A 23,984-nucleotide genomic window follows, 5' to 3' on the forward strand; every position below is an offset into this window, starting at 1 on the left:
GATCACCACTTCTACGCCCCATGATACAAGATGGTGGATGGTTTTGACATAGAGCCCAAAGAACAAGTGTGCACATGGTAAACCTACTTGTTCTCCCTGCCTTTCCAAGCATGGCTTCTCTTATCTCTTCCACAGCTGAGGTCAAACAAAACAGGATAAGGCTGTGTTCAGTTGCTCTTGTAGCATTTGGCTTTCTGCCAACCAATCATTTTTCATGTTATGAGAGGCAAGTGGAGAACATGGAGGCAACATGGAAGACCGTCACACAGAAACACACACTGTTTCAGGCCAGGCACACACTTCCTCAAGACTTTCCTCTACGCTTGTGATAGTCAGCATTGCATGCACTCCACAAACACAAATGACCTGGCTTGAAACATTTACTCGTCCACAGTGGAGTATAAACAGTATGTGTAAGAGAGTGTGTATGACTATACTGTGAGACTGTGTATGAGTTTTCAACACAAAACAAACAGAGCAAGCTTCCTCTCCCGTTGTTTATTGGCTAGCTAAATTCCAACGTCATTCTCCGTGGCAATGCCTGACAATGTCAGCGTTGGCCGGTGAACAATAGGTGAGGTTAGACTTTGAGGCCAAATGTTGCGTTTCTTCCAGGGATGTGAGGGGTCGAGGAAGGAGAACGAGTGTATAGAGGGAAGGAGGGAGAATGGGGGTTGGGAGAGGAAGAGGAGGGGCCATGTTTTCATCGACTGCAGGCAGCTGGAAAAGCAAACAATGCTGTGAAAGTAGCAGTGTGCGGCCCCTCCCTTGGGAGTCCCTCTCCTCTACCTGTGTGAGGGGCTCTCCACAGTCAGCCCTCAGAACTACACTAAGCAACAGCTGTCTTGACAGAAACAAAGAGCCACCGCAGAGTGATGACATCATGTGTTTTGAAGCTAGTCATAAACAACATTTCCCCTATTTTTCTCCAGGACTTCCAAGGTAACAATTTAACCATGGAGGAAGGGAAATGTTGATGCACTACCAAAAGGTTTTCCTTTCATGTGTAGAAAATGACTTTGAACCCTTCTAGTCAGCATTGAGACAAACTTCCAGTGTGTTTAGAGGAAACAGGAACTAACTGGACTGACACATTATATTCATATGTGGAGCTTTATCTGTAATTTACTTAATTTTTTGGACATGATGTACTGTACAGTGTACCTGTAGTAGTTACAGTTGCATTTGCGTAATTGTTGTCTGTATCACCATAGAGTTAACTTGCTTGTACGTATTATTTCCCACATACTGTATATGGTCATCAGGAAGTGAGGCAAGTGAGAAAATTGGAAGAAAAACAAGATGTTCTCTGGCAATACCTGAGAAACAAAAGTTCAAACCATTAATAAGCTCTCTTTTTCACGTTGTACAGACAACATTGTCTCCACATTTCTTTACCACTAGGCATTGAGTCATCAGAGGAAGTTGAATTATAATTTAGCAATTAACTGCTTCTGGGGAGGATCATGGAAGCCATGTACCTGGCACCCTGCATTGAAATGTAACTATTTTCACACTGTCACAATCTGTCACTGTTTAATTCTGAGACGTCAATCATCTTTAGTCATACAGCTCTTATGTTTTTATTATGTTGGTGTACGAAGCAACTTGATTTTGTTCTGTCACAACCTGACCTATCTGTGTAAGAAAATAGACAAAGCTGCATTTTACGTAAAGTGGTCGTTTACAACACTTTGAATTACGTGGATGCTTATCTTGGAAATTTGACTTTAATCTCCCTTAATATTATGTAACTATTCACATCATGGATATAGATGTAACTGAAGTTTGGTAGGAATACAGCGCACCGCGAGTCCGGGACTCCTCCCTCACTCCAATCAACTCATATGCATCAGACCAGCCAAAGCACTAAGGAATGTGACCAAACCTGCAAACTCCCCGTTTTCAATTACAAATGGAGGATTCTCAGCCACACCCTGAGTTCAATGCCTGGACCCCGGCCCGGTTCTGCCACCGGCCTCCTCCATCCTCACCAGGCTCGGCTCTGCTACCAGCCTGTTTTCAACCTGTTTTCTGGAAGGCAAATTAAGTCAATCAGAGTCCAAGTGTCTGGCTTTGCGTACAACCAGTCATGAGAAGCATCACCTCAGCTTGCGAAAGAAAGAAGAGAATCGTGGAGTGATGTAACCTTTCAAAGATGGGAGAAAAGAGAGTGATGTGGAGTGTTTTCCTCCCTGGAAATGGGGACCACAGCACTGTTTGGGCCTCCTCGAGCTGTGATTACATGTCACTCCTTGTCTGCATGAGAGGCCAGTGCAGTCATCAAGGGCAGCAGAGTATGTATTGGTATTGGTGTGTATCTGAGTGAGAGAGAGAGAGAGAGAGAGAGAGAGAGAGAGAGAGAGAGAGAGAGAGAGAGAGAGAGAGTACACATGTTTGTCCGCATCCGGAATTATTTGAGTGTAACTAACAAACTTTGAGCAGAGGTGAGTGTCTGCGTGTGTGTGTGTGTACTTACGTTTGTACGCCCGCATGTGCATGTGCACGCACATGTGCGTGCGTGTGTAAAGCCGCCACATGGGACAGGGGTGGTTAGTGCTGTGTGGAAGTTTGACAGCCTGACTGTTGAGCTGTGTGTTGTGTGAAATGGAGCCGCAGGCTCCGAGCGGAGTGGGCGGTGGTGGTACTCTGGCCTTTACACACAGCCCCAGCTCTGTCTCATCTTCACACACACACCCGCCTCCTCGGGAGACAGCTGCCTCTGCCAGAGGGAGAGAAAAAATTGGTACATGTCCATGCAGCACTCCTGTTATTATACATATTATTATTATGGAGAAAAGTTAGTGACAGAGACATACATACATACATACATACATACATACATACATACATACATACATACATACATACATACATACATACATACATACATACATACATACATACATACATACATACATACATACATACATACATACATACATGCATACAGACAAGAGTGAGACAGATGGAACGACAGATAGGTGAACAGGCTGTCAGCTGGATAGAAACACACAGACAGACAGATGAGACAGACGGACAGACAGACAGACAGACAGACAGACAGACAGAGAGAGACACAGGCACTGATACACAGATGGATAGAGAGAAAGATGGATAAAGAGCGAGAGAGGGATGGAGGGAGGGGGCTGCGTTGATACCTCCTCTCCAGCACCTCTCCTGCTGTGGTGTTGCAGCTCCAGCTATGACTCAGTCGTTAGCCAGTATGGAGGGTTGGTGGGAGAAACGTGTCCCAGTATCACCTTTTCCGAGCACGTCCGACATTGTTACCATGGATACCTGCAGGAGAACCGCAGAGAGCTGCACAATGAATGAATGGACCTGCCAATTTGTTAATTCACGATAAGCCTCCTCACTTTCCTTCTTGCACACCGCAAGGTGGTCGCTCCCATCTTCAAAAAGCTCCAGTAGGTCCAATGACATCACTTCCCATCCGAAGCTCCAGGCGTGAAAAGACAGAGACACTGTGTGAATATGCATTGCTGATGGATGATGCCGGCTAGTGGATCTTTGTTGCTTGGTTCGCTATCGGTTCACAACATGTTCCATCCAGCTCCTGGTTTTCAATCTCCATTTCTCTAATAGCTTGATGCAAAGAGCCATATCTGACTTTTGTTGTTGTTGACTGATCATTCAATTTCAATCACTTTTGTTTGTCACTAGGGAGTATTGAGTCCTCCTGAATGTCTGAATGCAGTGATTCTGTAAAACCTAAGGTTACAGAGCTTTGCGAGTCTTTACTGAGAGACAATTTGAGCTGAAGGTAAGGAACACTTAGTTAGTGACACAAGGTAAACATTAGGTAAACTCAAGGTAAACAACCCTGCTAACAACTGCACCTCCACAAGCTTGGAGGAAACATGCTTTTACGTTTGCATCGCCACTATGGACCAGCTGTGCTTTAGCATGTAAATACTCTGCTATAAAATTCTGCCCCCTCGCTGGGATGTGAATACGTAAGTCTTTGAAATCCTTTCAAAGGACGGCTCATTACCATAAATCTGACTTTCAAACCAGCTCTCAGAAACCTCTGATTGGCCTGGACAAAACAGGGAGTGAAGAACAGAGCATTTGCTATTCTTTGTTCCTCAGGGTTATGTCACGTCTCTAAACGTGGTCCCTGATACAGAAAGAAGGGACCTTTGCTTGCGGCCAAATTGTATACAAAGGCCGTGCGACCAAGCGTGTCCTCTGAGACGAGTGCAGTCACAGCAACATCCACACCACCTGAAGTGGTGAAAATGTAACGAAAAACCTAAACATTAATATGATCATAGGGTGGAGAGATGAAAATAATTTGACAGTACGACAAGGTGTACCTGAAGTCGCCACAAAAGATTTGCCACCTTGCTTAGCCAGTTGGAAATTGTTGTGAATGACTGGCGAGTAGAGACCAAGCCCTCAGATGTTAGCAGAATGCTGTTGGCACACATTCTGTGAATGCACAGATGACGTTTCGGAGAATGGCCGATAAACAAGCTCATCTTTTTTAATCTGTTGCAAAATGTCAAAAGGGTGTTTCTTTCCCATTGGAGGCGTGCCCCATGATTTGTAAAGGAATGCTTAAAATGTGTGACACCAGATAGATAAAGCTTCTGTTGTCTGTATGTCTGTGTGAGTGTTGGGGGGAGGGGGGGGGGGTTGGATATTTGCCTTGTTTCCCTATGTCAACCACCTGCCTTTACCACTGCATGTCCTCTCTCTGTGGCACACTTTCATGTCTATTGTTCATGAATAAACTTCATATTCTCCGTCTTTTGTGAAGGGGTCAACCACAGAGAAGGTGGAAGGAATTCTGTGTCAGAGCTTTAACTGGTGTTGTGCTTATCAAGGACTGTTGTAGAAGCATTCTGATGACAGAGAAGGCTCACAACGTTTTTCTTTTCATTTTTCATTCCTTCTCTCCCTTTTGCATTCATTTTCCCCAACACCCTTTTCGGTTTTTATTCAAGTCATGGTAAAATGCTCCTAACTGTCTCCTGTCCACAAGTCACATTTCCAATGACAATTAGCTCTTTGTCTTTCTCTCTCCTTCTCTTCCTCTCTGTGTTTCTGACCAGGCTGGCTCTCTATCTGCGCTCTCCTCCCTGCACTCTTCTCTTTCTTCATCTCCACACTGGCTCTCTCCACCCCCTCTCTTCGCCTTCCTCCCCCCTGATGTGCATTAGTATTCTGTTCATCCACAGACCGTCTGCGCAGTGGGCCCGTGGCTGTCTACCCCTCAGAACCGCTGGGGTGGAGCAGAGCTGGCTGGTAGCATGCTTTATTCATATTATTACACACACACTCACATACACACTCACCCACAATAACACACTCCATTTCTCTCACTCACTTTTTCATTTTCTCTCTCGTTCTTTCCCTCTCTGTCTGTCTGACTGACTCTTTCTCTCTCTCTCTTTCTCTCTCTCTCGCCATACCCTTGGTAAGTGGTTGCAGTACCACAAAGCAAACCATCCCTGAGTGGATTGCCGTCGGAGAAGACAGATTTCATTACAGCTGTAATGTGTTCTGTCACTGTCTCCGCCCTGCTGTGGCCCATCCCGTCTCCTTGAGAGCAGCCGAGACAATACAACACATCATACCCTGACAACACCATAGCCTCTCCGTCACATGGCAAAGCAAGACCCAACAACACAACACAACTGCATGCGCCTGTTTTACTTGTTATTATAGGATTCCCATGTCTTAGAGTTCATAGGAATGCTTTCTTTTCTGTCCAACTGACAGTCCTTCCCTGTCAGTTACCAAACATAATTCTAGATTTTTCATTGGCATTGCTGTAGTCAGTTTTGAGTGTACTCAGTGCTTCACACCCCCTTTACAGAACACAGAGATCCCTGACAGGAAGATACTCTCTAGAAGAGACAAGCTGCATATTCAAAGCTGTGAAACCTCTACAGGGTGAGACCAGCACAAAACTCTCTCTTCCTTTAAAATCTGCAGGGTCTCAATAACCCAGATGGCAGTGACAGTAAACAGCTCTGCAAATGAATCTGTATTTCTGTCTCAGGAGCTCAGGAACGCTGCCCTTTCCCATGAGAAGAGCTATCATGAAAAGGTCAAGTTGTATGCTCCTGCTCATCATGAAAGGATCCCTACCTAGGGGTTCCCACTGATGAGGATGAGCTCAGACAGAACTGACTGACTTCATGACATCATACCCCATGTAGAATCAAGGAGTCTGATGGTAGTACAGGTTTCAGATGAAGTCTGGCCAGACACACACACACACACACACACACACACACATGCACACACACGTACCCATACACATGCCCTCAGATAAACACACACATGCACTCATTCACACAGGCACACACTTGAACATACACATGTGTGTACAGAGACCCAGAGACCCAGATAAGCTTGCACACACATACACACACAGTCACACCCACACTTACAGACGTGCAGAGACACAGACATGCATGTGCGCATACACACACACATAAACCTCCACACTCACACGCACACACAAACTGTATAATCCGTGTTTGTTCTGCAGCATGCAGCCCTTTCATGGCAGACTGTGAATGATTCACAGCCCACAGGGCTAGATTCCTCAGATTGCAGATCTGAAGAAGAAGCCTGTCTTCACACTCGCCCCTGTGATCTCAGCCCCAGTACTGCTGCTACTTTCACAGTAACACTCTGACAGCTTAGTAGTGACACACATTAACCATTGATTGGCAACTCTTTTGACCTCGCTGACCACATTTCATGAACCCAGTTCAAATCTACATTCTTGTGGCTTTTATTTGCCATTTTAATTCAGTAACTTGGGCTTGGATTCTCAACACGGCTGATCATGGCTTCAAATTATCGGGGCACTTTTCTTTTAGGCTGCAAAACTGGAGTCATAATGTTTTGGAGGCAAGGGCGTAACTATATGGGGGGACAGGGGGACATGTCCCCCTAATATTCAAAGAAGAACAATTTGTCCCCCTCAATTTGTTAAACTGTATGATTATGCGGGCAATATCGATGACTGCTAGCCAGGGTCGGACTGGCCATCGGGAGACTCGGGAGATTTCCCGAACGGCCGGTCAAACAAACAGCCGCTACGGCCACGGCACTATTGAAGAAAAAAATATCCTAATAGTTTACGCTCACTTGAGGACGGCCTTAAAACCAAGCAACTGTTTAAATGGAGCGATCCAAAATCCAAAGGGTAGGGGTAGGCATTTCCCCACGTAAACTTGAACGGTGCACTTGTCCGTCCATTTTACAAATCACGATTGGTCAAAAATCAATTGTTTTTCGGGTACAGCTAATTTGTTGGAGCTATTTAGCTAACATCGTTGGTTCTTTAGCAAAGAAATGGAATCGAAATGGAAAGGAAAAGAAAAGGAGAAAAAGGTGGCGCTGAAAAAGCTAGAGATAAAAAACACAACGGACACTGCAAGCAAATGCTGCACGATGTAGAAGTATAGAATAAATGTTTAGGCCGTCAAAAGACGGAAGACAGTTTGCAGCCCGACGATGAGGCTGTAAAAGAGGCGCCAGGTGCAAGCAGCTGTAAGCAGCTGTATTTTCGACATTTCGAAAATTAAAATATCAATCCAAACCATATTGTTTTAATTTTTCTAAAAACATTATACATTTGTTAGTACTGTTAGCCAATATATAAGCTATACGTTTTAAATGAAGTAAAATAAATGACGGCACTCATCTAAATATGCACAACATGTTTTTTGACTTTAAATAATAAATGTGCAATGTGGCTCAAATATGATTGTCTTGATTTTCTGTTCTGTGTAATAAAGCAGCCACAGGTGACACAGGGCAAGAGATGGAGGCTGCTGTGGTGACAGGGTCCAGTGGAGAGACTATGTCAGGTGCAGCACTAAATCTGTACACAATAGAGTTAGTCTGATAACAGGGTTATGGAAATGTGTTTGTTGAATTGATTGTCATTATTGAATATAGTTAACTGATTATTGTTCTTTTGCTACATCAAATAGCAGATGCAGAAACAGAGACAAGTATGGAAAAAGAAGGTGAGGGAGAAAGTGAAGGGGGGGGGGGGGGGGGATGGGCCGGTCTCTGTTTCAAAGTCCAGGGCTTTTTTTGCGATCCCAGTCCGACCCTGCTACTAGCCTACGTATTACTTTCCAGCTCCGAAAATATCAAATCCCAGCCAGTCCATTTCCCAAATCCATTTGACTTGCCTTACACTAACGAAATTTCTCCATGTCATGTTTTCCCTATACCTTATAAGTCAATGAGTGAGTTAGCAGCGCGACATCAGACTAACGTTTAGCACATATTTATGGATGGTAAATATACAGTTTTTTGTTAACATAATCCCTGATATAACGACTAAGTGAATTACACTATGATTTTGAATTGTAGAATTTGTGGGAATTTCGATTTCAATACTATGCAGTTTGTATCCACTTTTGACAAGCTAGCCGACAGCAACCTGTACAGGCTAGCATGTTGCTTTACAGCAAACTGGAATAGCAGTCAGTGACAGGCTTGTCAAACGTACCAAAGCTTTGACGGTGTTTTGGGCTACGTTCCTGTTCTCTGAATTGGGCTATCTAGCAAGTTATTTTAGAGTCCTGCCATTTGTTCTTTCATCCTTCATCAGTTTCATCCCTATGGAATTGCGTTGCTGTTGTATTTTGCAGTATAGTGGCCAAAAATGAACGAGACTTGAGCAGCTTACATCTAAAAAAGTAAAAAGTTTCTGGATATTAGACATTATTAACAGAGTATAGTTCATTTAACATGTTTTAAGGTACAGGACACCAGACTGACATTAATAGCTCTTAACTGACATTGTGAGTGAATGTATATGGGTAAGATGGGGTAAGCCCAACACAGAAAGTCCCACAGCTGCCCCCCCAATGTTTGATTGAGTATTTCACCCTTGTTTGGAAGCATGACACAACAGTTCTCGTAAGGAAACCAGTTTTAGGAGGAAAGCATGACGGACATTTGGAGAATCTAAAGTATGTGACAATGATTTAACGTTGGTTAACATGGGATTCCTCCACATTCTCATTCTCATTCTCATTCTCATTCTCATTCTCATTCTCATTCTCATTTCTCTCTCTCTCTCTCTCTCTCTCTCTCTCTCTCTCTCTCTCTCTCTCTCTCTCTCTCTCTCTCTCTCTCTCTCTCTCTCTCTCTCTACTTTACTTACAAAACATCTTGTCCCTAGAAAGCTTTTAGGACTAAAGGGGACTGTCTGTAAGAGAGAGAGGGGGAGGGGAGACAAAAAGAGTGGGGGATGAGGAGAGAGACAAAGAGAGAGAGAGAGCATACATGCTACATGTATGCAGGTCAATGCTGAGAGACAGATGGAACCATCAGGGATTGTAAACCAGCACAGAGGGCAGGTCCATAGGCTTAGATTAGGGGAGGTGATAGAAGGGGTCTATCTGCCTGTTGAAGTGCTGCAGCCACTTGGCACATGGCCCTGGTCACACCTGCAGCACATCAGGTGATTAGGGGAGGGCATAAAAGGGAGCCAGCCCGAGGCTGCATGGAGAGAAAAAAGGAGGAACAAAAGACCAGAGAGACAATCTTGGAGGAGCGTTGTTCAGCAAAAGAATGGCTGGAAAAATACCTCTCGCTCAGATTTTAACTCCCGCAAGACCATACCACATGAAGGCCAACAGAACCTGGACAGGAAGAACCCTGATTTAAAGTTTGTCCCACTACCCTTACCCTGACATCCGTTATTAAAGTCCTGTTTCATTGTGCATCGGGCCTTCTAGTACCCTGGGTTGCTACACACCATGCATCCTCTCAATCTCCCTTTATCACATGAAGTCCATTCAAGGCTATCAACAACCACTGAAAACAAGCTCTTTCAAAACATGCTTGCCTGCCTGCCTGCCTGCCTGCCTGCCTGCCTGCCTGCCTGCCTGCCTGCCTGCCTGCCTGCCTGACTGCCTGCCTGCCTGTCACATGTATTGTAAGTATTTATGTTTGTATGTATGCATGTCTTTCTGGGAGTCAGATGGCTGACCGGTTAGCGAATCGGGCTATTAATCAGAAGGTTGCCGGTTCAATTCCAGGTAATGCAAAATGACGTTGTGTCCTTGGGCAAGGCACTTTACCCTACTTGCCTCGGGGAATGTCCCTGTATTTACTGTAAGACACTCTGGATAAGAGCGTCTGCTAAATGACTAAATGTAAATGTTCTCACTGCTCTTTCTCTTTCCTTCCCTTTCTCACTCTCTCTCTTTCTCTATCCCTCACTTTCTCCTCCCTTCATCTCTCAGTTTGACTCATCAGCTCCATATTGGCCTGTAGAACATGGTATGCTGTGTCACGTACTCGACTAATGGAGGCAATGAGAAACAGCAACTAACCAAATCACTGATTACCAAGTACCTGGGACAATGTGTGCCAGCAAATGTCAATATAGCTAAACATAACAAACAGTCAACTGCTAGCTTTCTGCCATAGTTACCATGGTTATGTATTTCCAAACAAATCAAAATGTATTTGGACAAAGGACATGGGCTCTTGTTCTTATGATAAATAAAGGTGCAGTTGTTTACTGTAGAACTGTGTTACCCTCAAATCTGATAAAGAAATTACCCACTGGGGTCAATTAGACCCCAGCTAATTTAAACCTCCAGAATATATTGCACTACTATGGACACATTTTCAAATCCCCATCAAATCTTTGTTTTATAATATTTAGTATAGATTTTTGTAATTTATAACATTTATAAGTATTCCAAAGGTTTGCTGTTGCTTCTCCTTTTGACTTGTAGACTCCTGCCAAAATTAGCAACCCAATGGAGGCTTGCAAGTCAGGCACATCGAAGTATTTTCAACCATCCCCATACACACTTCTACCCTCTAAGTTTATCATTTGAAGTATATTCTTTTCAATTGATGGTGTAATGAAAAGCTCAAATGCTGATTTTATGTCTTGGATTTGGTTGACAGCATATTTAATGGGCCCTGGAACCATTTTGATGACTTAAGCAGCATTGCGTCCATCTGTCGTTCAAGTGGGGAGCGGGACCATGATTACTTTCCATTTTTGGAAGGTAATGGGTTTGCTGATGGTTGAGAGACAACAGGAGGGGCAACACTAGGAAACTCATTCATGCAGGAATGCATCATAATCAGTGTCCTCCTCAATATTATCAACCTTTCTCAGACACATTCTCCTCACTTTCACTGTCAAAAAACTGTGACAAAATCTAATTGACAGAAAATCTTTGCTTATTCAAATGAAAGAGATAGAGAACATAAAGAGAGAGCACACAAAATAAATGGTTTAGAAGAGCTTCTGTTCACACCTTTATAATGTTTGCTCCTCCACTTTGTTTGGTAAACCATGAGAATGATGTATTTCTTGTGTATATCACTCAACACTACTGATATCATGGGGGTATCATCTGGCCTAGGCCACAATATACCCAGGGTATAATTTAGCCCAGGCCACTTTAACCCCAGGTATAGTCCGGAATGGGGGGTATACTATGGCCTGTTACACCGGGATCCAGGTTTGGTTTTTTAAGTAGGGGTTTAATAATTGCTTGTTTAAAATTGTCATGGATTTGGCCAGTTACGATAGATTCATTAATAATACTAAACATGGGTGGTCCAAGAATAGGGAGGAGTTCCTTAAGAAGTTTGGTAGGAAGGGGGTCTAGAAGGCAACTGGTGGGTTTCGATTAATCTATCAGCTTTAAGGATGCTTCCAAAGAGATTTGGGTGAGATTTGAAGTGGGTGAGAGCCTCAACATGCAGCCTGCTTGTGTAACGGGTGTGAACCTGTGAAACTCACTCCTCAGGTATGTAATGGGCTACCCGCGTCAAAGAATAGCTAGCTTTTCTTTGGCGTAGCTGGTAGTGGTCGCGCTTGGCAAGTCAGAGGTCATGCGTTCAAGCCCAGCGAGTGGCGAACAACGCCTTGTAGTGACGGAGCGTGGCCACGTCCGTTACATACCGTCACATTGGTGCCATGACCCGGATTCACGAGGTTAGCACAAGCTAACTGCCGGGGTGAATTTCAGAGGGGTGAATGTAACGGGTGTGAACCTGTGAAACTCACTCCTCAGGTATGTAATGGGCTACCCGCGTCAAAGAATAGCTAGCTTTTCTTTGGCGTAGCTGGTAGTGGTCGCGCTTGGCAAGTCAGAGGTCGTGCGTTCGAGCCCAGCGAGTGGCGAACGGCGCCTTGTAGTGACGGAGCGTGGCCACGTCCGTTACATAGCGTCACGCTAGGTATAGAGGAAGATTCGATGTTCAAGGCCATTGATTCAGGGATGGTCTGTAGTTTGTCCCTAATTGCATAGATGTTGTGGTTGAGGAATTCTAGAAAATCATTGGGAGAGAGATCTGTACTAACACCGTATGTACTTTTCTTTGTGAGTCTTGCAATGGTATCAAATAGGAATTTAGCGTTGTGCTGGTTCTTTCTAATCAACAGTATTCTACGCTGGGCCTGATGAGGACTTGCTTGTACTCCAGTAAGTTGTCCTTCCAGGCCGGGCGGACAACCTCGCTACTGATTACTTTCAATAGTTTGTTAGTTTTGTTGACATTACATGTCTGTGAAATATATAAATATATTTTTTTTATGACAAATACCTCCCTCCCCTTGACATTTCTTTTGTCCTTATGTGCAATGATTTCCAGGGAATTTGCGTGCCTCAGTCACAATTCAGGGTTTATGCTTGCTCTGACTATCTTGTTTCTGACAAGGAACTGCTAGATAGTGCCTTGGACATGTTTGATGTCATGTAATGGCAGAGTAATAACAAAACATTGTGGTTCTGGCTGCAAAGTGAAAGCCAAAACCATGAGGTTAGCCAACCACCTGTGTACAATAGGGGAGCTGTTTCATCTCACTCCATTGCCAACTCACCTGGTGGCATTTCTGCTCCATGAATTTTAATTATTCTCTTAATTCAGGTTTACGTTTTTATGTTCAATTTTCCTTGTATTAATCTTTAATTCAAATTCTCGGTTATCAGTTTTGATACACTGTGATCATAGGGAAGAATAGGAAGGTTGTCACATGACCTGCATGGATCATGATGTTGATCTTAGTAAAGTCAGCAAGATTTGGGCAAACAAAGTAACACATTTGGATGTGGACAAATGAAAATAACACAGATCAAGTAAACACACTCACACACAAGTTGTTGTTATTCCACCGAGGGCACAGTGCACCTGTTGACAAAAACAGAGACAATAGAGTAAAATCACCAGATTCATCACGTGCCACTTCCTCACCCGCTGCCTCCACCAGCCAATCCATGAAACCTTCTGTTTCCTGTTGTTGAGGAAAAGAGTGAAATCCACTCCACCCATTGGTCAGAGTGTGCACACTATTTTGTGAGAGAGCAAAAGAGGGAGTGTAGCAAAACCGTGACCATTACTGAAAGCAACATTGATTGTGTATACTTGACAGGGAGAGTGAAATATTAAAATTGAGTTGTTATGCAGTTTGTCCTGTTGTGAACTGCTTTAGCAACACTGTTACACTTAATCTTTAATGTCAGTAAAGTGTATCGAACTGGACTTAGAAACAGTGAGAAAAAACAGAGAGAGAGACAGAAAGAAATAAAGAGGCAAGAGGAAAACAGACAGAGAGAGAGAGATAGTCAGAACAAGAATTAGGTCCACAGCTCATTACTTCAGGATATGGTGGGCCTGCCTGTTCAGTCGAGGTTGGTTGTTCTTAATGTAAGCCCCCACAGAAAAGCCAGTGCGTAGACAGACAGCCCTTTCCTGGATTTCCTGTAGGAAGGAAAGGTGTGATCCCACACCCACTCTCGCAGCCAGGCAGCAGCACTGCTACTATCTGTACCACCTACAGACAGCTGCCAAGAGATGCTGGTGCACGCAAGAGGAGGATTTGAATAATATAAAACGACATTTCAAGCACCATTCCTGCTGTTGTTCACTGCATGCTGAGTCATTAGCAGGCGCGTTTGATGAATGAACTGTAAATGAGGGGGGAAACGATTAATTGATAAAAGTGTTTTTTAAATGTGTTTTATTGGATTGTGAGCAATCATGCCAATGTAGAAGAGGCTTTCTGCTTTTATATCAGCTCTGTTCCGCTCCCCACTCTCAGGTTTAGATAATGGATAAAACCTTGTCACTGGGTGTTCCATGAGAGAATAATAAGCAGTAATTTAAAGAAAGGCTTTATCAGTCAGTAGCAGACAAGAGTTTAAAAAAAGCTGTCTGAGTCCCTAGAGTGTTCCAGTTGAGGAACTCTCTACCTCTTAATAATAAGTCCCAGTCTGACTTAGATATCCTTATATAACAGTGTTCTATCGTACAACCGCACAGCGTGTTTGACTTGAAATAGAGGCATAGAAGCAGTCGCCGAAGCATGACATTGGACATAGTCGGATTCCACAAAAAGAGATGAGTTGAGATTGACCCTTGCGTCAATTTGACTGACCTTAATTGTTGTAATTTCCTATTTCACAAGGCTAAAACCAAGCTAGCAAAAATGTAATTGTCTTTCATGTCGCTAAACCTAAAATGCACACACACTCAACAGCACACAGGCACACACACAGACGACACAGACACACACACACCAAATAACTGTGCTCTGCTATTGCTATTGAGTGCTGTATCGAACTCTGGTTATGGCAGCAGCAGGAGAGCTCTGACAGTAAGCATGCAGATCAGAAGTGTTTTCAGCGTGGTTCCTGCGTCATCTCTGACTCTGATTTCCTGTCCCCTCCCTCTCCCTAACTACTCTAGCTCCCCACTCCACTGTACTCAAACCTAACTGCCAGTCCACCCGCCTAACCCTAACCCTAACCCTAACCCTAACCCCCCCCCCCCCCCCTAACCCCCCCTTCTCCCCGGCCCCCCTGCGGCCAGCTGATTAAGCCAGTGCCTTCACAGCCACCACACTGACTCACACACTGGGCTGATGGGAGAAAATCGAACACAGTAGACCTGAGAGAGCCACAGGGAATACAAAGTTTGCTGCAGACTTCAGTTCAGACTGCATTACAGTGGGCTGCAAGGTGCATTGTTAGGTGGGGACGGCTGGAAGACGTAAAATAGGGGACAGTTTGCTCTATACTTCCTAACTTGCCATGCCGCAGCGATAGCCTGCTATCATGCTGACATATGGCCCGGTGACAAAAAAGGGGTTCAAATGTTTTTCATACACTCCCTTCATGGCAGATAATAAAACATTTATATTTTTGATACATTTTTTATATTTTCATACATATGGAAGGCTTATGCATATACGTGCTTGAACATCCTCGAAAAAAATACTAATCATTAAATGTGGACTGACACATCATCAATCAGGCTAATTATTGTTCTCACACAAAGAGAACACCAGTATGCTATTATGTTTACAAAGCATATAGTCATTTATACATGGAAAAACCTCCAGGTGTTACATAATACAAACCTGGATATACATGAGCTGTTGCAAGATCTTTGGGACTATGAGAGGAGTTTCTTTGAGAGAGAGAGAGAGAGAGAGAGAGAGATAATATAAGTGAGTGATGAGACCTACCTTGTGATTTGGATAGTCACAGTGGTGACCTCATGTGAGACACCATTCTGGCTTTCTGGCTTTATCTTCTCATCAAATCATCTAAAAATGCTCAAAATACATGGTAGGCCTAGCCCTTGTCTTCATAGTAACTTCAATACCCAAACTTCAGAGATAACATCACAGCAGTCTACTATTCTTGGAACATCACTACGTTTTCCATGGGTGCTAATAATACAGATGAAAAGAGATAAGATTTAAAGATGTCCTCTTTAAGAATGTAGTGAACTTCTTGAAACTTCTTGTCTTGAGTCGTTTTGCAGCTGTCTTGAACCTTAAGATCTGTACAGAACCATCTGATAAGAACCATTTTGCCATGTCTACGATGAGTTTCAGCCCACAAGGAACCTTTGTATCTCTGAGATGGACACATACGTTGTCCCCGACACACACAATAACCTGGAACAAAAACAAAAAAAACGTTCTACTTAGTTGTTGCTTTCAGGTAGAGCGAGTTTCTTGAAGTAGAAGACAAGGTATCAGTCCCATGCTCAGACATGTTCTTAGGCCAGGGCTAGAGGGGGGGATGTATCTCACCAAGGTGTGTTGATAAGAACTGGATTTTCATATTTATAACTTGTTTACCATACTTGAAAAATGTATTTGTAAACCAGTGGCAAAATAATTGTTACATTGTAATTGTACATTACATTTACATTTATGCATTTAGCAGACGCTTTTATCCTAAGCGACTTCCAAAAGAGAGCTTTACAAAAGTGCATAGGTCCATGATCATAACAATGAGATAGCCCCAAACATTGCGGGTAGCCAAAACATGAAGCATGCAATGTGCAAACGAAATAATTCCAAAGGGAAGAACCATAAGAGCATGTAGTTGAACAAGTAACAATTAAACAATTTAACAACATGAACTTCAAAAAAGTGCAAGGGTGTACCTGTGGAAAAAAGCAAGCAGCAAAAATATATTACACAGCAAGTACAGTAGTTTTAATTCAGTTACAAATAACCAACAAGAGCAATAAGTCTCTCATTGAGTCATTGTGATCTTCGCAGGAAACATCAGGTCCATCAGGTCCAGCCAATCATTCCTAAGTACCGTACTGTATAAATATTCATAAAGCACAACTAAAAGATTTACGAAGTATTTCCAAATGACATTTGCAGTTCTTATTTCATTTGTTCAGCAGAGGCTGTCATCTAAAGTGACGTGCAAAAAGTTCTCTAAAGCAGTACAAATAGAAAGAAGAGCTTTCCCATATGGGAATTGGATTTTTGAAAGGTTGTAGGAAAAGCTTTTCATATCTTGGGGAGTGCATTACAATCAGTTGAAATTAGTCTTTAGACTTAGACTCATGTAAGGCTGAAAGTTTCTCCGTTAAACCCTTCCCAGACATGTTTTCATTAAACGTTCTAGAAACTAACACAGTACACGTGACACAATACAGTACATAGACAGTCATTGCACAGACACTAATCCACGTGGATGCCCAGATCCATGGTCTAACTCTTGAGTCATGAGTCAGTGCATGAGGGGGATCTGCAAGTGGACTGGTAAGCGTACCTACGGACACACACGCACAAACTTTCAAACACACACGCTCAGACTTACAAACACACTCGCACAAACACGGACACACACACACACCCATGCATACACACAGACACACTACCGTTAGAGGGGGGAGTCACACTGACCAGCTGATTATGTGAAGAGCGAGTAACACAGGGTGTCTCAGTGTTCCCCTTCTCTGAGCATCAATCTGTCAGCAAGGATCAGAATAGAGGCCAAACCCTGACACAGGTGAGTGACGAGCACAGGACTGTCTGAAAACAACTCCAGAGCTCTGAGCTCATCGAGGATATAGAGAACCAGACTTTAAAACTAGGTAAGGATGCTGCTACACCATCAGCCAGGTGTTCCACTTACACCTCTCCTGTTCCGTTCTGTCATATTCTAATGGACAAGCACCAGAAAAGTCAGCAGTTGTTTGTCACAAAATGTATTGAAACATCTTCAAAAATCTCTAGACTCTTCCTGTGTCCTTTTCAGCCAAGTATTGTTCCCTTGCCATCTGCTGAAAGAAACAAAGGATATCCATTAGGATGTGTCGTTCTGGCTCTGTTGGGGTGGTGCAGGAGGGAATTGGTCTGGGGTGGTATATACACAGGAAACAGCTAGGTTTCTTTTTTCAATCACAATTAAATCTTTACTCAATTTTATATATTTTTTTGCTTGAATTCTAGTAAACTGAAATATCAAATTTAACAACTGCATACAAGTAAAACAACGCAAGTAAAAGCGTTGGGCTGCCTTCCGGTGACCATGAGTAGCAGCGGTGAGCGTGACTACAGTAAGATAACCGGATGTGTGCTGAGAGGCTTTCAAAGGGCTGAAGGTGAATGGTTGCCATGGAAACCTCTCCTACTTGGTTAGCTGGCGGAAGTGGAGACAGACAGCCTATTATCAGTAATGATCTATTGATCTATTCATTGACTGGGTAATCAGAATGAACCCATGTGATACCCTTACCCGAGCTTCGATCCAGATTCCCTGCCCACATCTGTGTGCTGCTTTCTCATTGTCATGTCTCTTTCACCACTCCAGCACGGACATAAAGGACTGGATGTTTGGTTTCTCTCTCTGAAGTTTACTAGCCCAACCCTGAATCCTCCAGTTACATCATACTGTTACATGTAGTAATCCTTCATGAAAGCCTTTGGTCCATCATAATACTGTAAGATCAAACTATGCTGAATAACAACCTTGAAGGAGTATTTATTATGTGCTTTTCAGTATAGCCAGTTACATTACGAATAGCGAGGATAAGCAATGCTAACTTCTCTGTAAATCTTTCTTCAGTTTTTGAATATTTAAAAAATAAAATAATAATAACAGTTGTCTAGTTTTTTTTTTTGCTCGACGGGATTCGTCTGTGCTGTCAAAGTCCCAAATAATATATTTTTCAGGGAAAATGTGGTGTTTATTTCATGCTACAAGGACCCATTCCTTTCTGTGTGTGTCAATTGGTAGATGCTTGAGCTTTTGGGTGGGTGTGGGTGTGTGTATGTACATCTCCCCTGAAATGCCAGGCACCACCAGGGTCTGTGAGCCTCCCCAATGGACCGCTCTCTCCGTGCACAACCCTCAGAACACAGAGCTGGGGGCCAGTTCCAGATAACCGGATGTGTGCTGAGAGGCTTTCAAAGGGCTGAAGGTGAATGGTTGCCATGGAAACCTCTCCTACTTGGTTAGCTGGCGGAAGTGGAGACAGACAGCCTATTATCAGTAATGATCTATTGATCTATTCATTGACTGGGTAATCAGAATGAACCCATGTGATACCCTTACCCGAGCTTCGATCCAGATTCCCTGCCCACATCTGTGTGCTGCTTTCTCATTGTCATGTCTCTTTCACCACTCCAGCACGGACATAAAGGACTGGATGTTTGGTTTCTCTCTCTGAAGTTTACTAGCCCAACCCTGAATCCTCCAGTTACATCATACTGTTACATGTAGTAATCCTTCATGAAAGCCTTTGGTCCATCATAATACTGTAAGATCAAACTATGCTGAATAACAACCTTGAAGGAGTATTTATTATGTGCTTTTCAGTATAGCCAGTTACATTACGAATAGCGAGGATAAGCAATGCTAACTTCTCTGTAAATCTTTCTTCAGTTTTTGAATATTTAAAAAATAAAATAATAATAACAGTTGTCTAGTTTTTTTTTTTGCTCGACGGGATTCGTCTGTGCTGTCAAAGTCCCAAATAATATATTTTTCAGGGAAAATGTGGTGTTTATTTCATGCTACAAGGACCCATTCCTTTCTGTGTGTGTCAATTGGTAGATGCTTGAGCTTTTGGGTGGGTGTGGGTGTGTGTATGTACATCTCCCCTGAAATGCCAGGCACCACCAGGGTCTGTGAGCCTCCCCAATGGACCGCTCTCTCCGTGCACAACCCTCAGAACACAGAGCTGGGGGCCAGTTCCAGGGTTCAGAGTAGACCAGGCATCTCCTCCACCACCCAGTCTACAAACTACACACTGACATTTTACCGAGCCTTTGTTAAAACCAGGCCTGTGCTAGCTTGACGGCTCTGTCTAAATGCCAGCGAAGCATGGAATCCAGCCAAGCCATTTGCATGAACTCACTAGGCTTATTTTCACAGATTTGGAACAGAATGATAATCATTTGTTAGATTTTAACAGCAGAGAGTCAGGAGTCTCTCTCTGGTTGGTGTTGTTGGTATTCCTTGGTTTCACTGACATGAGGGAAACCACAGAAAGGTGTTGGCAGCTTGTTGTGGCTTTGCTGAGAACGGTGTGAAGCCCCCAGGGACAGAGGTGAGAATGCTGGAAAAACAGAGAAAAACAGCAAGAGAATGAGAGTGCCATTAAAAGGTAGTTGGGAGGTCTGAGTTGGTTTGAAATATAAGTTTGATTCTCTCAAACAGCTGACCTATAACTGTTGTGGGCAGAGTTAAACATGATCTCCCTGTGGGGAGAAGTATGCATGGGTTTTTCAGTTTGTCTGTCTCTTTTTCTTTGTCTCTTCATCTCTCTCTATCGTGAGTCAAGGGATAAACATCCACCCTGAGTCTTTGGTGTTTCCCACTGGTCCATCTTCTCTTCTTCACTCTATCCACGCGTCAGGGAGTTGAAACACTCATCTCTCTCGATGCATTCAAGGTGAACCCTCCCCCTGTCCACATTTAGCTAGGGTGGAAAAAAACTGGTGAATGCCCCCTCAGCCCCACACTTATAGAAACAACAGCTTAAGTGAGACTCTGGAAGTCACACTGCTGCTTTGTCTGTTGATGCCCCAGGCGTGTGTATCCAATATCTGCCTAAAGGGGCTGCAGTCTACAGACACACCAGTGCTGTTGGTGATCGAATTGTTTGGAAGGAGGGTGGGTGGAGCCGCATATGTCTTTAGTCAACACAAAGCGACACAGGATGGGAGAAGAAAAAAAAAAGTGGGATGGGGTTGAACACAACTTCAAAAGCTTTTTTTTTGGTTGAAAGAAGCTTTAAAGAGAAGCTTTACAATGCACCATGTTATTTTTTTGTATGACACAGCAGTATGGAATGACACTTTGATGCATTCATACGTAAGTTAGAGGGTTGGCATCTTCCATCATATGATTGGCGGTGACATTCACAGTGATCAAAAGCTCTAAAGCTTATTTATAATATTTTATTAGTGAGTGCGTCAGAAAGGCAAGACAATACTGAACCACCTTCAGACATGTTTGTTGTTAGGCGTGCCACCTGAGAATTTTGGCAGGCAAATTGAATTTTTTGCCCTATGAAAAGTGTTAAGCTTTATTATTACTGAACCAACTAACCTGAAATGCCTTCTCACAGGAACCATGAGACATTTTAATGCAAGAAATATTAGGATTTAGTGCATTTATATAAATGATATAATTGACACTTGTTGTCCATTTGGGTTACTGCAGTATTAACAATGAACCCATCCAAGTGTTTTACAGTTGTGACCTTGGTCAGCTACAGTGCTAACCCTACAACTATTGAATGGTTGTAGCCCATAGCTACAACTAAAACCAGATCACAAGGCTTTCAGACACAGTACTCTAAAATGGAATGATCTACTGTCCCACATCCCAGCCAGTGTGAGCCCCCCTTTGAGCATGTTCATAAGAAATAATGGGAGCTATTAGCTGTCGTAGCTAGATATAATAGATGTTCAAGTCCTGTTAAAGTCAGGGCAGGCCTTGGATTCTCATGGACCTGGCTATTGTGACATGGAAGTGGTGTGATCAGTTACTTGTCAGATATATCAGGAACATTGGTTTTCAAAAATATGTTATGGCATTAACATCCTTCTCTTCCGATTGTGGCTTCCTCCAAGCACCAGGGACAGTGGCCCAAGAAGCCACGAGTACCACTCGCCGGTGACGTCAAAGTATCATGTTTGTGTGTCTCACACACAGGCGTGAGCGTCCGAGCTGACCCGAGTGGAGCAAGTCGACCCGGAAGATTCGGTTTCTGTTCATTGTTGAACAGAGTGCAGTTCACAGTTTTTCGGCCTCAAGTATCCTGAAATGTCTGTGTGATTCCACAGGGTTTACAGCTGCGGACTGAAGTAAATGGCTCTGCTCCTTCTTACTCACTTTTCAGCTCCCTTGGTTGCCATAATTACACACCATTAGCTCTCAGACAGCCTGAATACAACCGGTGGCGTCTCATTTATTAATAGGTGGCAAGAGAAAATCTTCTATTCTTTTCTGCAGAGACAGATTTGTCAGTAAAAAAGGAGATTTTTAAATAGAAACAGAATCATACAGTGAACGTCACCATTGGGCTTCAGCAGCGACGAATGCAGCACTTATGATGACTCACTTTCAGAATTACAGGGGACACCTGGCAGGGGTAAGGCAGGGGGTGGAAATACAACATACACTCAACGTGCATCCAGTCTCATACAAGCACGTCCAAAACACACCCCTCTCTTCGTCTCTTCTGATTCCTTTTTATATATGTATATACACACATACACACGTACACACACAAGCACATTTACAAAGACACAATCCTGCCCCCCATCCCCCCCACACACACTCATACGCACACACAGAGAAGCACACGTACACAGGCACAAGCCTGTGCCTCCACACACACAGACAAAGACACAACCTCACCCCCAACCACATCACATCCCACTTCCCATCAAATGCGCACTCCCTGTAGCCCCTCCAAGCTAGTTCATCATCTGAAGTTGGTGAGCTTTTCCTCATCCGATGGTTAATCGATGAAAGGGCATCGAGACCAGTAAAGACAGAGATCTCTGCTGACTCATAGTCACCCCGGCTCTCTTTTCAACCCCCTGTAGGTGTCAAGTTGGTGGGAGGAAGAACTCTGACATTTGAATTGGAACAGCCTCCAAATCCCCCAGATATGCTCTGTGTGTCAGATTATGCAGATAACTTTGACTTGAAACATTTTTTACCAACTGAAATCCATGAACGGTTCCAAGATCAACTGAGTCATACTTCCATCCAGAGAAAACGTACTCAATGACAGCTGAGGAAAAATATCCTCCTAACACCAGGGCTTAAAGTGTGAAGCGTTCTGCCTTTCCAGCACACTTTTGCAGCTTTTTTTTGACTAGCTTTGTAGCTGAGAAACAACTTCCATTGGAGAAATTCCAGATGAGGCTGCTACCTGATAACTTAAGATCTGACAAAGACCCTCTGGAGAACATATTTGAACTTTATATGGGTTTATATGGGGCCTTTTGAAATTAGCACAGTTGAATCAAGTTCTTCAGAAAATTCTCTAAGGTCCTGACTCTGAGCCCGCATGTCATGTTGAGTCACTGGAATCTGGAACTTGATCTCAGGTCGCATCTGTCCTTCTCTCTCTTTCATTAGTGAGAATAAAAAGATAGTGAGTCAATCAGGAATCTGCACAACATGATGCTTTCCATCCAAAGCTGCACATTGGTCCACCTGCACAGATGAGACTGGAACATGTGGTCTTGTTTACATTTATGTTTACATTTAGTCATTTAGCAGACGATAAGTACAGGGACATTCCCCCCGAGGCAAGTAGGGTGAAGTGCCTTGCCCAAGGACACAACCTCATTTGGCACAGCCGGGAATCGAACTGGCAATCTTCTGATTACTAGCCCGATTCCCTCCCCGCTCAGCCACCTGACTCCCCTCTTATTGGATGTGATAGCTGGTGAGGGGTGTGCGGGTCATGTCAGAGTCACAGCTGTGTGAGAACTTGACGTCAGTGCTGTGGTCTATTTCAGTTAGTCTCACACAAAGACCCCATGACTACCCAGCCTGTCACTGTCAATTAACAGAAAGACAGGCCTGGAAGTGACATCAAGAATGTCTGTCTTCCTGTTCCGCTTCCAGTTGTGTCTCTTGACAGCAGAGAGGTTTATTTATTAATATTAATTGTGTCATTGTGTAAATGATGTTCAATATCATACAAACACGTTAACCTCATAAACACAGACTGACTGGCTCTTAGGACAATCTTCTCCCCATCCAACACAGCAACTTCCACCAACTTGTAAGTGTACTTGTCACTTGTAAAGACAACGAGTAGTCAAACGGCATTCATGAGACTCTGCATTCATTTCCTTTCAGATGGCAAGCATCACTGCATTTTGAAGCAGAGGTACTTGGCAACAGGTGTCATGGCAATGGGATGATTTGAGGAGACTGCGGTGAAAAAATGGAGTGAAGACACGCTCCAGAGCTTACATAACTGAAGTGGTTCCATTGATTTCACTGTTGATGTTTCCGTGACAACAGCAAATGATACAAAGTGAACAGATAATTTCTGTGTGTCATATGTGACACATTTTTGTCACAGTGACACAAAATGTGTGTCTGGATAACCAATGTGAAGAAAAAATGTTTCTTGAGCGATACATTGAAAGTCTTCCTTTCGAATAAATATTGTCACTGACCTTC

At 43.4% G+C, this 23,984-nt stretch overlaps 1 long non-coding RNA gene across 1 annotated transcript; it reads right to left on the minus strand.

Moving 5' to 3' along the window:
- Positions 1-427: 427 nt before the first annotated feature.
- Positions 428-15,886, minus strand: LOC124486692. The gene is made up of 6 exons (XR_006958292.1): positions 15,524-15,886; positions 13,148-13,185; positions 3,162-3,460; positions 2,480-2,722; positions 2,150-2,321; positions 428-2,034 (listed from the first exon to the last, which is right to left on the minus strand). It is a non-coding gene; the product is annotated as an uncharacterized LOC124486692 (long non-coding RNA).
- Between the last annotated feature and the right edge of the window lie 8,098 nt (positions 15,887-23,984).

Source organism: Hypomesus transpacificus, chromosome 24, assembly GCF_021917145.1.
Source record: "Hypomesus transpacificus isolate Combined female chromosome 24, fHypTra1, whole genome shotgun sequence".
NCBI classification, from domain to species: domain Eukaryota; kingdom Metazoa; phylum Chordata; class Actinopteri; order Osmeriformes; family Osmeridae; genus Hypomesus; species Hypomesus transpacificus.